Source organism: Rattus norvegicus, chromosome 15, assembly GCF_036323735.1.
Source record: "Rattus norvegicus strain BN/NHsdMcwi chromosome 15, GRCr8, whole genome shotgun sequence".
NCBI classification, from domain to species: Eukaryota; Metazoa; Chordata; class Mammalia; order Rodentia; family Muridae; genus Rattus; species Rattus norvegicus.
In genome coordinates, this window is record NC_086033.1 from 44603576 (window position 1) to 44617820 (window position 14245).

The 14245-nt window shown below is 44.7% G+C and overlaps 1 protein-coding gene across 5 annotated transcripts in view; it reads right to left on the reverse strand.

Moving 5' to 3' along the window:
• The window catches only part of Ptk2b (protein tyrosine kinase 2 beta), a 120480-nt gene that overhangs the window by 67301 nt on the left and 38934 nt on the right, over positions 1-14245 (reverse strand). For 2 of the 5 annotated variants that reach the window (XM_063274587.1, XM_039093607.2), the window contains exon 2: positions 3458-3544. The exons of 2 other annotated variants lie outside the window; for them this stretch is intronic. The gene's annotated coding sequence lies outside the window, so the exon portion shown is untranslated. Of the gene's footprint in view, positions 1-1377; positions 1663-3457; positions 3545-14245 lie in introns of those variants that run through there. One more of the 5 variants, XM_008770773.4, reaches the window with a different exon arrangement.

A 14245-nucleotide genomic window follows, 5' to 3' on the forward strand; every position in this document is an offset into this window, starting at 1 on the left:
TGGCAACTCACACCCATCTCTAACTCCAGTTCCAGAGCTTCTGACACCCTCACAGATGTACATGCAGGTAAAAAGAAAAAAATGATCATAAATAAAATGAAAGCTTTTAAAAACAGAAAACCTGAGTGGAAAAAAAAAAACAACCAACCCTATAAAGTATAAACACAAGACTTCCATCATAGACATCGCCCTCCTCATCTCACAAAAACATCCTCTTGAACAAGCTTCCACCTGCCAGCCTCCAATCTGCTAGTCTACAAATCCAGTCTACACCAAAGTTCTGCATTGTGTAAACAGACACCGAAACCGTCAAACATCATGATGCCCCCATCTGGACAGAAATCAGCCTTCGTTCTGACGTGAATCAACTAAAACAACAATCCAGATGCCCTGTCAAGCGAACAGGCTGCCACCTGTGTGAAATGACTTAGGAAATTAAAAATAGATGGAGAAACCCTTGTGGTTAAAAATGCTAATAGAATCAACTTTAAGAAACCGACTGCAAACTCCTTAAAGGAGCCAAGAGACCCAAAGGGAAGACAAAACAAACACGATGGGTTGTGAGTTACTCAGAACTGGCTTTCTGGTGAGCAAGGGTTTTAAATACTCAATAACTCACACCTGATAACCTGGTTTGGGAAACACATCCCATGTCCTAGTTTCACTTCTATTGCTTTGATAAGAAATGCTCTGACAAAAAGTGACTTCAGGGGAAAAGGGTTTTATTTGGCTTATGATTTCATGTCACTATACATCATTGCAAAAGTCAAGGCAGGAATTTAATGAAGTGTGGCAGGAACCATGAAAGATGCTGTTTGCTGACTGGCAGGTAGGCTCATGCTCTCTTATACAGTTTTCATATACAGCTCAGGACCACCTGCCTAAGGAATGGTGCTGCCCACAGTGGGCTGTGCTGCCCTACATTGATTAGCAATTAAAATAATCCCTGCAGTCATGCCCCAGGCCAGTCTGATCTAGGTGATTCCTCAAATGAGATTCCATTTCCAGATCTTTCTAGATTGTATCTAGTTGACAGTTAAAGCTAACCTGGACAACCCATGGGTCTGAAGTGAGGAAAGCAGATCATTTGTACAAGGATGTTCACTGCTGTACTGTGAGGGAAATGATGAGAACCAGAACAAAAGGCTCTGAAGGAAATTTCAGCAGTGTCAATAACATAGGAATGAGCCATGATAAAAATACGAGAGTAGTAGTATATGAAAAGATGTATATAAAAATGTTAAGCCACAGAGAGTGGAATTTGCATACTGAATTTGTAACTACATAAAAACACACCCACATTTAGAATCCCATGCAGTTACAAGATTTTAAGCTCTCTTGCTGCTATATTGGTTAAATATATTTAAAGATCTGTACCGTCTGTCCCACATGCATAAGGCTTTGCCTCTTCCTGGAGGCCCCTTCCTTACAGTCTGACTTCCTGTATTCTCCACACGGACCATGGAGAGTGGCCAGTCTTCTTAGCACAAAGCCAGGCTAGGCAGCAAGACGACATTTCCGAATCCAATCCAAACTGAGGTTTGGTATAAACAGTATAGACAGGCAACTGATGCAGCCTGGCAGGAGAGACCTGGGACATGGAAAGTCATCCCAGATTCTAAGCAATGTCCTGGGAGAGGAGTGTCTGATCAGGTCTCAGGGTCCCTGGCCATCCTGTGCCTTCTGTTCTCTCCAGCCTTGAGTTGCTGAGAACTCACCCATTCTGTCCTTCTGCCTCTCTGTGCTTCCTCAAACAGTTACTTCCGCAAATAGCATAGGTAACAGAGTATTTCCCCTGTTCTCCCACTGTGGACAAGCAGTTACACCCACAGGACAAGCCCATTATATGAAAATAACAACTCAAAAGTACTGTTATCCCCGTACCCCCACCCCCATGCACACACACTACCACCAACCAATGCTATGCATGGAGCCACACGCTGAGCCCGGACTTGGAATTGTATATACTGAAGGTGTGCTGTACGCTGGATTATGGCAGAGCTGACTGACATACTCATCTATTTACATCGTTACCATCCGGCGGGGGTGGGGGAGGTTGGGGAGAGCAGAGAGGGCAGAGAGGTGAGATATATTCTCAGTGACTATCAACTAAAAGATACAAGACTAGTCACAGCTTGTTGGAGCTCTAGAACTCATTCCTTCTGTACTGCTGAAACTCTGTCTCCTGTGCCCAACATCTCCCTCTTTTGCAGCCTTTAACATGCTGGGTAATTCTCACACCTTCCCAGGAAGAGTGAGATGCCATAGGCATGGCTCTTATCTCCCTGGTGAGAACTGAATTTAGGAAACCAATGAGTAGGATGACAGAACCCCCAGTCCCACGACTCCCCTTGACAGTGTGGTGTTTCATCAAGGCTGAGTTGTGACAGAGCTCAGTGGGTTACAATTCATAAATTCAGGCCCTTGTGGCTGTCTCAGGACCTCACGTCAGAGTGCCCTAGTAGTTTCTATTTTAGTGTCTTGTTACTCAAGCCTTCTACTGGGAAATGGGTACCAAGAAAAGAAACAGGTAGTTTCAGTTATTCAGAGCTCAGAAAATTTGGGGGAAATTTGTCTTCTAAAACTCTAGCTCTTTGAATTCAAAGTAGGAAGGAGCCAGATCCCAACGAAGATTAATCCCTCTCCCTGCCCTGTAAGCTCTTCTGCTGCAAGCCTCCTGACTGCTGTTCCAGCTGCCGCAGAATTCCTCATCCCCTGGTTAGAGACTCAAAAGACCATGGGAAAACCCAACTGGAAACCTCCACAGCATAGAGGTAACAAAGAAGCCATGAAAAAAAATGGTCAATGAACCCAGAGCCAGACATAGGAGTGGGGAGCCAGGTGGATGGGGGTGTGTAGGAAAAGCTCTATAAATGAGAGTTTGTGGAGAGAGAGATCATCAGTTTATCTGAAATTAGAAAGAAAGAAAAGGGAAGGGGATAGGAAGGAAGAGAAGAGAAGGAAACAGAAATGGGAGAAAGAAAGAGGGAAGTGGGGAGGAAGGGAGAAGGAAAGAGAAATGGTAAGAAAACTAACATGGTGTTTCCACTGTACTCCCACCAGGACCCAGAGCCTCATTCAGAATCAACTCTAGTCTGTCCTAAAACAGAACCAGTGAGCAGAGCAGATAGGCATCACCTCTTACATTAGTGCAAGATCTCAAAGTTATGCATAGCTGTGACATAACTGCATCTCCATGTTTACAGCTAGAGTGTAAGCTGAGAACAAGTAGAGCCTTGAAGTCAGTTATTGGAGACAGAAAATTGAGTTTTCCCAATCCACGCTAGATTGATTCAATAGTGATCCTTGTCTGGGATTGTTTTGGCCACTTCTTAAGATCTATTGGGCCAAATAAGAAAATAGTGAAGGTCCTGCCTGCTATACCCAGCCCCTCCCAAGCTTTTCTCATCCCCTTACAGGATTCCAGCAGAAACACAGAGAACATCCTGGGTTTTACCTGTAAAAAGTGTGACTCCAGCTTCCCTGCATGGAGCAGAGGCTGTGTTTGGCCTACAGGTCCATCAGCTCTCTTTCGTTAAGGTTTCTGAAGAACACAGGAAGTGAGAAAAAGAATAGCAACTCACTTCATTGCAGCTAACCACAGAGCAGAAGACAGGAAGGACAGAGAACCTAGAAGAGGGCTCAGGGGAATGGTATAGGCTACCTGCTCTGGCAGACAAGATGTGTATATGGGGGATGGGGGTGGGGAGGGGTGGAACATGGAGACAAGTGTGAAGTTGTGACCCTAGCCAGGAGCTCAGGGTCTTCCAAGGCACCACATTTTACTTCTCTCTTGATTGAGAACTTTCTAGATCTCTCTCTCTCTCTCTCTCTCTCTCTCTCTCTCTCTCTCTCTCTTTCTTACACACACACACACACACACACACACACACACACACACACACACCACATACACCAAGATTTTACACTCTAACTGCATTCAGTTGACATCTAGAAAGAGAGCTGGATGGCTGGAGGAAGACAGCTGGTCTATCTGACCCCTAGGACAGCTGGTCAATCTGACCTCTATTTCTGTTTCATGTAAAACCCCAGATTAGCTAAGACTGATTTCCCAACAATACTTTGGGTGTGAATATTCATAGTGCCTAAAGCAACACTCTAGTTCTCAAGGAACTGAATGCACCACTCCTTTCTAAACCTTTTGCAGAAGTACCAAGACCCACTTGTGAGGGTTCCAGCTGGATAAAACCAGGGGTAAGATTCCGTGTCTAGACTAGAGACATTCCCAAGTGGACCCTGGGAGTTAAAATCATTGACCACAGAGAGAGGCCTTTATAGGAGAGGGAAATGTGACAGCTGAGCAGGTAGAAAGTGAGGTCAAAGAAAGAGATAAAGGGGAGAGAAGGTCTTCCACAGAAGGGTATGCAGTCAGGGGTTCTGTCCCAGAGAAGGAAGACAGATACTGTGGACGCTGGTAAGGGGAAAAAACAGCCGACCTTGCAAACAAACTTGATAGTGTGGGAAGGATGACCACTGGAAATCCCAGCTGGGTTTTTCTTTCTTTCTTTTTTTTTTTACAAGAAAGTAAAACTCGAGGACAGAGACATTAAACTCCCAAAGACCTGAGCTGAGATCCTGGTTATCAGAAAACAGAACTCAAAACAGTTGGGAAGATTCACTAAACGAATATTTATAATCTATTCATCATTCATGAACAGTCTTCTCATGAAGAATTTACTCTCCATTAAAGCTGCCTAGAAGACTATCCAAACTTCCAGGCTATGCTGCTTTCTTGGGAAGTACGCCCCTCCCAATACTTTCCCTGGAAAGGCACTGGTTCTCAAGCTTCCTGGTGCTGCCACCCTTAAATAGACAACAGTTCCTTGTGTTAACCATAAACTTTTTTTGTTGCTACTTCACAACTATAATTTGGCTACTGTTATGAAGCATAAGGTAAATATCTGTGTTTTCCAATGGTCTTAGGCAAGCCCTGTGTAAGAGCTAGCCGTTCCACCCATTATAACTGTGGTTATAATAAAACCACCCTCTCAATTACTTCATTTGTCTTTTCTCTGAAGTCTTTCTCTGAAAGTGCCAGATAGATGCCTCCAATATGGAATATTGGTTATGGTCATGATAACAGATCCTTCCTTCAAGCATCTCCAAATAGATTTGGGAAAATGTTACCTTGTCAAGAAAACCTATAATCTACCCATTTCATGTCTAAAGCATTTTTAGTGCCGACAGCTTTTTCCTAGGACATATTGAAGTTTTTCTACATCTGCCTTCAGATACCAGCTCTCCCTCTGGAAGTGCCAGCCATGAGCTTCACTCAGGCTTTGCAGTCAGTGGTCTCTGGTTTTGACACAACATTGAAGCGAAGGTCTGAAGTATTCATAGGTCCTTTCATAACAAGGTCACCCACTATCCACATACATTTTACTCCCATCTCAAGAATGCTGTAATAATCTAAATGAGCAAGGTTGTGAGAACCAGGTATGATAAGCAGGGGCTTTGAAAGCCAGTCCCAGAAGCCAGTCCTACCCATATTTGCTATATGTGAACCTGGCCCGCAGGTCTCTGCTTCTCTGGGATTCAGTCTTGAATACTTAGAATTTTGGAGTAGAATAGGCTCCAAAGGGCATACAGCCTTCTCCATGGCCTTATAGCTCAACGATTGGCTCCTGTGAGATGCTGAGTCCATTCTGAGTTCTGTTCCCTGCTCATTCTTCAGTTAAGGTGGCAACCCCAACTCTTTTTATCCCCACAGTGCTGGCTGAGCAGATTCCCCTCCCACTCTTGGGCTCTATTCTCAGCTGTCAACATTGCCAGCTCTTGTCAAGTGTCTCGATGTATGGCTGGGCGCCAGGTATGAGAAGGAAGAATCTAGAACACAGGCTGCCCTGCTCACTGCATAACCCACAATCCTTCTCACAATGGCTGAGTGCCAGGTAAGGAGAGGAAGAATCTAGAACACAGACTGTCCTGCTCATTGCATAGCCCACAGCCCTTCTGGCAACAAACAAATTATATGGGTAGAATGTTAAACCAAACATGAATGGACACGGTGAAACTTGCGTTCTGTAAGGTTCCATGGCACAGGCACATGACATGAGAGAGGTCCTGGTGAAGGAGGAGCCTATGGGGCAGAAGAAAGAACACAGACCCAGGAGACAGGATGCCTGGGTTCTGGCTTTCAGCTCTTCACCCCTGGACAGCTAACAAGTTCAGATGCTCCTGTCCTTGTCTGCCCCTGCTCTCCTCTGTCTCTGTGGTACAGTGGTAGCAATTTAACCCCTTGGACAAGCCCTGACCAAATCAGAACACTATAGAATTCAGCACTAGACAGGGTCTCAGAGATCATCTACTCTGCTGCTTTTTCTAGAACTTGCAAGATCCTTGGGGAAAGTTGTTAAAAATACATGGCCTTCCCTTCACCTTCCAATTGGACCAAGGATTTTGAAACATGTTGTGTGTGTGTGTGTGTGTGTGTGTGTGTGTGTGTGTGGAGAGAGAGAGAGAGAGAAAGAGAGAGAGAGAGAGAGAGAGAGAGAGAGAGAGAGAAAGAATGGGAAAAAGAGAGATAAATTCAAAGTCCCTAAAGGTTACAACCTCAGGACTGTCACAGCAGACATCATGTGACCTCTAAAAGGACAAAGGCTCAAGACCATCCAAAGCCAGCTAAAACAAGCATGGACTAAACCAACTGCTAACTGCTTTATCTTGCAAAATCCATCGCTCCCATCATGCATCTAATGCCATGACACATCCAAAAATCCCATATAAGAACACAAAGTTGGAGTAACCCCTACAGGAAAATAATCCCACCCCGTTCCTGGAATTGCCAACTTTGCTTTGCCTTAGTCATGGCCACCACCTCCCCATGAATATTTCTTCCCTCTTTATGAATAACCCTCCTTCCATTAAAGTTTACACCTTAGATTCTGTCCAGAAACCCAGGGTTTGCAGCTCTCAGGGGGAAGGCCGCCCTCCCCATCTGAGTTTGTACTTTCAGTTTATAATGAAACTCCCTTCCGATCCCTTCCTCTTCTGGACTCTAAATTCTCTCTCTTTAAACACAGGGTAGAGGTCTCAGCCTGGCCTCTCTGTTTCTGACACCTCTCCCGTCTTCATGCTCTGGCCTCATTAGAGGACCTTTAGCAGGAATGATGACACAGCTATTTGAGTGTGACTGAGTGACATTTGCAAGACTGGCACCAGAGAGGGGAAATCGGCTGCCCAACACTTGGTTCAGACCAAGGTTGGGTCTGTACTGAGGTTTCCTCATCCCAAGCAGCTCCCTGGCTCTGACATTTTGTGTTCTTGGCTAAGATTAGAATTGGGAGGCCTGTGGGAGACCTCATTAATGTTAATCAAGCCTGGCAGGGACCTGCTGCTGCTGTCTTGCTGTCCCAGCGAGCTGTCTATGCCTTGGCTAGGAGCATTTCTGATCTCAAGTTTTTCCTAAGGTTTAAGGATTCTTAGAGACACTTGGGCATGCCCCCTTCAACTTTATCCAATCCCAAGGATCATAGGTAAAGCATTGAGATCTAAGATAAGCTCTACAATTCGCCATGCTACTTTGTGTGTGTGTGTGTGTGTGTGTGTGTGTGTGTGTGAGAGAGAGAGAGAGAGAGAGAGAGAGAGAGAGAGAGAGAGAGAGAGACAGGGCCTTGCATAGCCCAGGCTAGCCTCTCTGATTTATTATGTGACCTTGGATTTATGAATGAGAATTCCTTAAAAAGTGGCTGAGCCTATAAAGTGGCTGAGCCTATAAAAGCTGATTAACACTTCAACCACTGTGAATCGTTTGGCATGTTGCAACCCCAGACCTCAATTACAAATTCTCTTTGGCTATTTTTAGTCCGACAAGGAGCCAGACCCCACCTCTGTGTCAGACCTAATATCCTGATAAACAGATTAGAAATCTCTGGAACATATTAACAAAACTCTATCATCCACCAGTGGAAGGGCTGAGAATGAGTTACCATCTGGGGCCTATGGTTGAGGTCCTCTTACCTTGAGGTAAGCCACCCTCTTGGTGTAACTTTTTAAATGTCTTGATTTATAATGTTCTTTGTTCTATTACCACAAAAACTCCATGAAACTGCTTCCACATTGGAAAACTGTATTTGGGGAGATCTAAATCTGTGCTTCTGAGAACATTCACTTGTATTTTGGCTTAAGAATAAATTATCCCTTATTCTTTTTGAGTTCAAAGCTGTTTTCCCCCTTTAACTTGGGAATCCCTGCTTCTGAAGTTCTCAAGTTGTGAAATAGAAGCACAAACCACGATGTCATTTACATGGTGCTGGGAATTGAAACCAGAGGTTCATTCACTAGGTGAGCTCTCTAGCCTGTGAGTGACACCCCCGGACCCAACCATGAGACTTTAGGGAAGGAGGCTCAATGCTTTGGGTTCCAGTCACCTCTTTACAAAGAGGGAGTAAGGCTGAACTCTTGGGTCCCTTCTGATTCCATTTAAAGTACCTCTGAGTTAGAAGAGAACAGACCAACTCTAGTGTGGCATGTTTCTCCTGCGGCACTTGGAGGAGCTAATCTTTTCAGCTCGAAGAGTGTACAATGAGGTCCTCTTCAGGACCTTCTTAGGGCTTGTCTCTCCTCCCTGTACTTGATGCTCTGACACTTGGGGCTTTGTCAAGCCCCTAAGAGATGCTATTTCTGGCATCAGTCAGAGACCAAAGGCATGCTTTTCATATGCAAAGCAACCAAGTAGACCCTAAGCACCAACCACCCCTTCTATGGATCTCTTAGACCCTGAGCAGATCCCCATCTGCCCTGCACACACCCTGGGCCAGAGACCAGGCTACAAGGGAATGCACTGACTCCTTAGAGTATGCAGAAAGTATTCACAGCAGCCAATCTGGAGCATGCTCTCCTGCTTTTCCCATGGAAACCACATTGAAGGCTCCTGCCCTACCCAAATTATTCCCTGCTTGACACTGCATGGCCTACCACAACTCCTATTTCTATGAGAACAAATGTTTTCTTCCTTTATCACAGTAGTTTATGCGTGAGTATAAATGATCATGCCTGATTCAAACAAACCCCAGGTATCAAAATGGACCTACTACCTTTTGAACCTTTGGACCTAAATCAAGTCCTCTTTAGCTCTCCAAATCCCTTACTTCCTGAGACCTATGTGTTGTGTAAACAAGTTCAGTGCCTATGTGTGAAAACAATTTATAATGTCAAGTCAAAAGCCAGCAGTCTAAGAATGGGGTCTCTGCAGCCCCTGAAGGCCCTTATCCTAGGGCCTCACTGCCTTATGACTAGATCCTTCCACCTTGGAACAGTTTCCATGCATATCCTTCCTCATCACAGGTGGCAGTCCCTGCACGGGACTGTGTGGCCCAACAGCAACATACAAAATTGCATTAAGCCCTCTTCAGTGGTGTGCTATCCCTTCAGCCTTGTAAGTGTAGATGTTCTAGGCTCTCTAGAAAGTCTCTTTGTCTGACCTAAACATGTTAATTTTGCTCACTGTGCTCAGAAATGGAGCAACATTATTTTTGCCATTCAATGGTTCTAGAAAATTCCATGCCAAGGCCTGTCTCTCCAGACCTTACCTTCTAAAAGACTTAATAAGGAAGCAGGGCACCTGACATCCATATGACCTAGTAGTTTCTCTCGAGAGTTATAATAAATTAATAATAGTAAACTACTAATAATAAACAAGATATTAAATGTTGGCGCATGTTTACAAAACATAATAACCAGGGGGAAACTGACAGTCTTTCTGGCTGCTTGGTCAAAACCAAGCCCCTCGAGCTATTTGAGTACTCCCTGGTTAGAGAAGACAGTTTTCTTACCAAGGTCCTTCCCCAGGCAAGAGCCATGGGTAGGACTGTGGTGGTGGCTGGGGTGGGGACCCTATAGATAGCTGTTTGTCAGAGAAGCTTGAGAGGGGTTTTCAGAGCACCACTGGCAGAGGTCAAGGCAAAAGGATAACAGGTACACACTAAAGGAGGCAGCCTGGACTCAAATTCAACCCGTGTTTTCCATGTACAATCAGACATCTGCAGTCATATAATCGATTTATGGTTTTTCAAAAGAAATTACAAATCAGACTTTAATATGAACTGTCTTCAGTGTTGGCACAACTGAACAAAACATAAAGAAATAAAATCCTGCCCTTTGTATTGGATCACGCTCTAAGGTTAGTAGTAAAATTCCCTGCCTCAGCCATAGGCCGGATTCCCACCCTCTCAGGACCAGGGGGCTCTCCAGCACAGCCCAGAGGTCTCCCATACTCCTTCACAGTCATTCTCAGCGACTACCTCGGAGACCACTGTTCCTCATTTTTTTTTTTTTATTTGACTGGGCCAACCCTGAGGTAACAGACATCTAGTTAAACCTTATTCTTAGTGGATCTACCAGTACATTTCTTGATGGTACTGGCATTTGAATGGTGAGCTGTATAAAGCAGATCTCCCTCTTCAAGGTGGGTGGGCCTCATGTAAGAAGTTGAAGACCTAAAGAACAAATACAGAATCTTTCCAGGGTAAGAGAGAATTCCTCCTGGCCTAAAGACCTCCCAGACAGGACTCAGGATTTTTCTGACTTTTAAACCAAACCAAAACATGTTTTCTCCCTTGGTCTCAAGCCTGCCAGTTTTCAGACTGGAGTTTATCCAGCAGCCCCCTTGGGCCTCCAGCTGACTGACTACAGAGCTGGAGTCTTATCAATTTTCTGATCATGTGATCCAACTCTTCACAATAAATCTCTTTCTATACTTCCTATTGGTCTTTTCCTCCAGGAAATCCTGACTAATAAAATGTCCACAAAAGGAGGAATAGAATGGTTTACCAGATGAAAACATGTCTTCTAAAGCCGTGATTCATTTGTGCCCTATTTCTAATGCTGAGTGTGACAGCAACCATCATGATGGATCTTCTACGGTTTCAGGTGACACAAGCAAACTTTCTTGTAGAATACATATAACACTCCATCTTCTGGCAGAGGGCACAGGCATCCTCAAGACAGACGCCATGTCAGCCTTTCCCAAACTATGTCCACTCCTGGGTCATGCTTGGTATGTAATAGGCTCAATGAGTGCTGTGGTGAATTAAAGACTAAGGAATCCCTTGATAGAGATACTGTTCATATTCCCCCATAACAGATGGAGAAACAGACTCTAAGAGACACTAAAGAACCAGCCCAAAGTCATAAGGCTAAGACAGGGAAATGAGATATAGTTCTAAGTTCAGTTGAGTTCAAAACCCACATTCTCAACCCTGGCACTGTGCCTGAAAGAGGCGGGTCTATCTCCAGATGGGATCTTGGCATTCACAGTTGTAGGTCTCTCAGCTAATGGGAAGGATATGTGCCGTCCCTCACAGCCCTGTTCTACCCCCATAGTGACAGCTGTGCCACTTAGCTGCCCACTGAGGTTTCTATAGACGAAATCTGGGAATTCCCATTTGGGAATCTAACCAAGGATGGTCAAAAACATAAGCAAGCCTAGAGAGAAAACCCACCACAGACATCTTATCATGTGTGCATGCTTATACCCTAAGGACCTCCTACATGTCTCCTAAGGACCCTGTGGACTGAGCTGTACTAGATGGCAGACATCAGCTAAGAGACAGGCTGAAGGCAGTTGAGCACATCTCAGCAGGAGAGGGAAAGGAGGAAGCAAGGGTTTGCAGTGAACGCAGATCTAGAGGCTTGTGTGATTCCCATACAATGACAAACCCACTTGCCAGGGGAGGCACACAGGGGACACTGGATAACTTGGCCTTAATGAGGCCACACATTAGTCTGTTTATTTGCCCTTTAGTAGTCATGCCTTCTTCTCACCACAGGTATTTAGAGAGCATCAGACTGGGTACTTGCCATGGGGGCCACCTCAGTCCATGGATCCACTGGATAACACAAATCAAACAAATCGGATTTATCCTTTTGTCCCCTGCAGCACTAACTCCTTCTCTGGGATTTCAATATGGCCCAGTTTTAGGTTAAGAACAGTGTAAGGCTGGAGAAAAGCTGTGTGGTCAGAGTGTTAGGGGTCTATCTCATCTCCAGGATCACTTGGAACCACAGTGCAGCAATCCCCAGAGGGAATATCAACTTAGTTGTGTCATCTCAGAGGAAAGAGGGGTCTAGTTCTTGTATCCTTTGTTGAAAGTGTCCTTTGCTGAGTATCTTAGGTTTTCTTTCTTTCTTTCTCTCTTTCTTTCTCGCTGTGAAGAGATACCATAACATGGCAACTCTTATAAAGGAAAACATTTAATTGGGGCTGGCTTGCAAAACTGTAAAGGCAAGCAGATGTGGTGCTGGAGAAGTAGCTAAGAGTTCTACATCTTGATCTGAAGGCAGCAGAAGGAGACTGGGTGCCACACTGGTCATAACTAGAGCATATACAACTTCAAAGCTCACCTCCGCAGTGACACACTTCCTCTGACAAAGTCCCACCTACTCCAACAAGGCCACACCTCCTAATAGTACCACTCTGTATGGCCAAGAATTCAAACATATGAGTCTTGGGGCCATTCCTATCAAACCACCTCACTGAGTATCCCTACTCTGAAAGTCTAAGCCTGTAACAATACTCTATGGGTAGATTTTTCAGGCAACATGACACTTAGATGGAAAAGTCCAAATCTGACCTCACCAGAGCTTAGGTACACTAAAACATTGTATGAAACCACCTTGAGGCTATACATGTGAGTTGTGCATGAGAAATGATGTTTAGACATGACATGGGGTCTCTCTTCAAAGATACCTTATTATGTCTGCATAAATTTTCCAAAACCTAAAATATTGCAAAAGCTAAGGCTTTTCTGGTTCCAAACATTTCCGATAAGGGATATAAACTCTTGTGACCCTTAACATTAAATCTATGCAGTTTGGAACTTGTAGGGCCAGAGCAGAATACCCAGCACTGCCTGTGAAGGGAGCCTGTGCTTCTAGGAGAGCCACCAAGCAGGCGTTGTAGAGGCAGGGGTCCCAGGGAAAGGCTTTGAGAATAGAAGATTGGAAAACACTAGGGCGTGCAGTAGTCTAAAGAGATGGTAAGATTCCTTTCTCCTTTTATCCTCATATCACAGCTCTATTTATTCTGAGAAGCGCCCAGCTGTAGCTCCAAAATAGACATGCTGAAAAAACGCCTCTAATGATACAGGAGGCTTCTGCAGGATCCCAGCTCGGAACAGCCCTCCTCAAGGGCTAGGAACACCAAAGGGCCCTCAGAAGGGACACCTCCGGGTGTCTGCCGTTCCTCCCTCCCATCCAGTGTAGTTATGGTCCCTCTTTTCAGGGTTACAGGAAAGAGGGTGTGGCCTGCCCCAGGGAGTCTGGCCATCTCTTTGCTGAAAGGGCTCACAAAGTACACAAAACAGGTAGAATTTGTAGCAGACAAGGATCTGGCTGTCAGAAAGAACCCTTCAAGTTAGTTAGGCTAAGACAGGGCCATCACGAGAACACTGAGTCTCCCATCTAGAGACTGGACATGTCCACTGGATTCTGCTGTGTACTTAGGAGATAAACTAGGTCACCATGAAACCCAAGACCTGGGCAGTTAACCCTTACCCTTCTGGGATATAAAGACACTGAAGAAGTTGAGGTGAGAAGAATTGAGTCTGTTCTCAGAAAACTGAACTGTTCTTAGGTCTGGGATAGAATGGACGAAGCCCTGACATCTTCTAGGCTGTGACTTGTGCTACTCAAGACCAAAGAGCCATGATTAATCTCTTTGGGTTTTAGGCTTCCTGTTGGTCACAGGAAGTGCAGTTACTGCCCCATGTAACAGGAAGCTGAAGCGAGCTGTGGCATGACTGGGGAGCAAGGCAGCTGAGCTAGTACTGACTGAAGGCCTCTTAGGTCTCAATACGGATGGAAACAGTCCACAACAATAAGGGATGAAGTCTGTGTTTAGTGGTTCTGGATCCTTCCTCGTGTCTGCTAGTGTGACATTTCTTGTTATCCTGTTTCCATCCTCTAAGGACAGTTGATGTGGCCAGAAGGTAAATTACCAACAAGTTCTGAATAATAAGTCTTTATTCTTGAGCCTTCCTAGCTGTATACATTTTGCCTTCTAGGAGGAAGAACAGCAGGGTTATAACCTTGCATAATGAACATCTATTGGATACTTTGAATGTTTCAGTCATACATGCTATAATTTCTAACTGTCAAAACAAATGGAAGAGGTTGGCATTGTTATTCCTCTGCCATGTTGTATATGGAGAAACTGAGGCATGAGGAGATTAGAGTAACTCAATATCATAGACCTAAAAAAAAATGATTGATTTAGATTTTATAT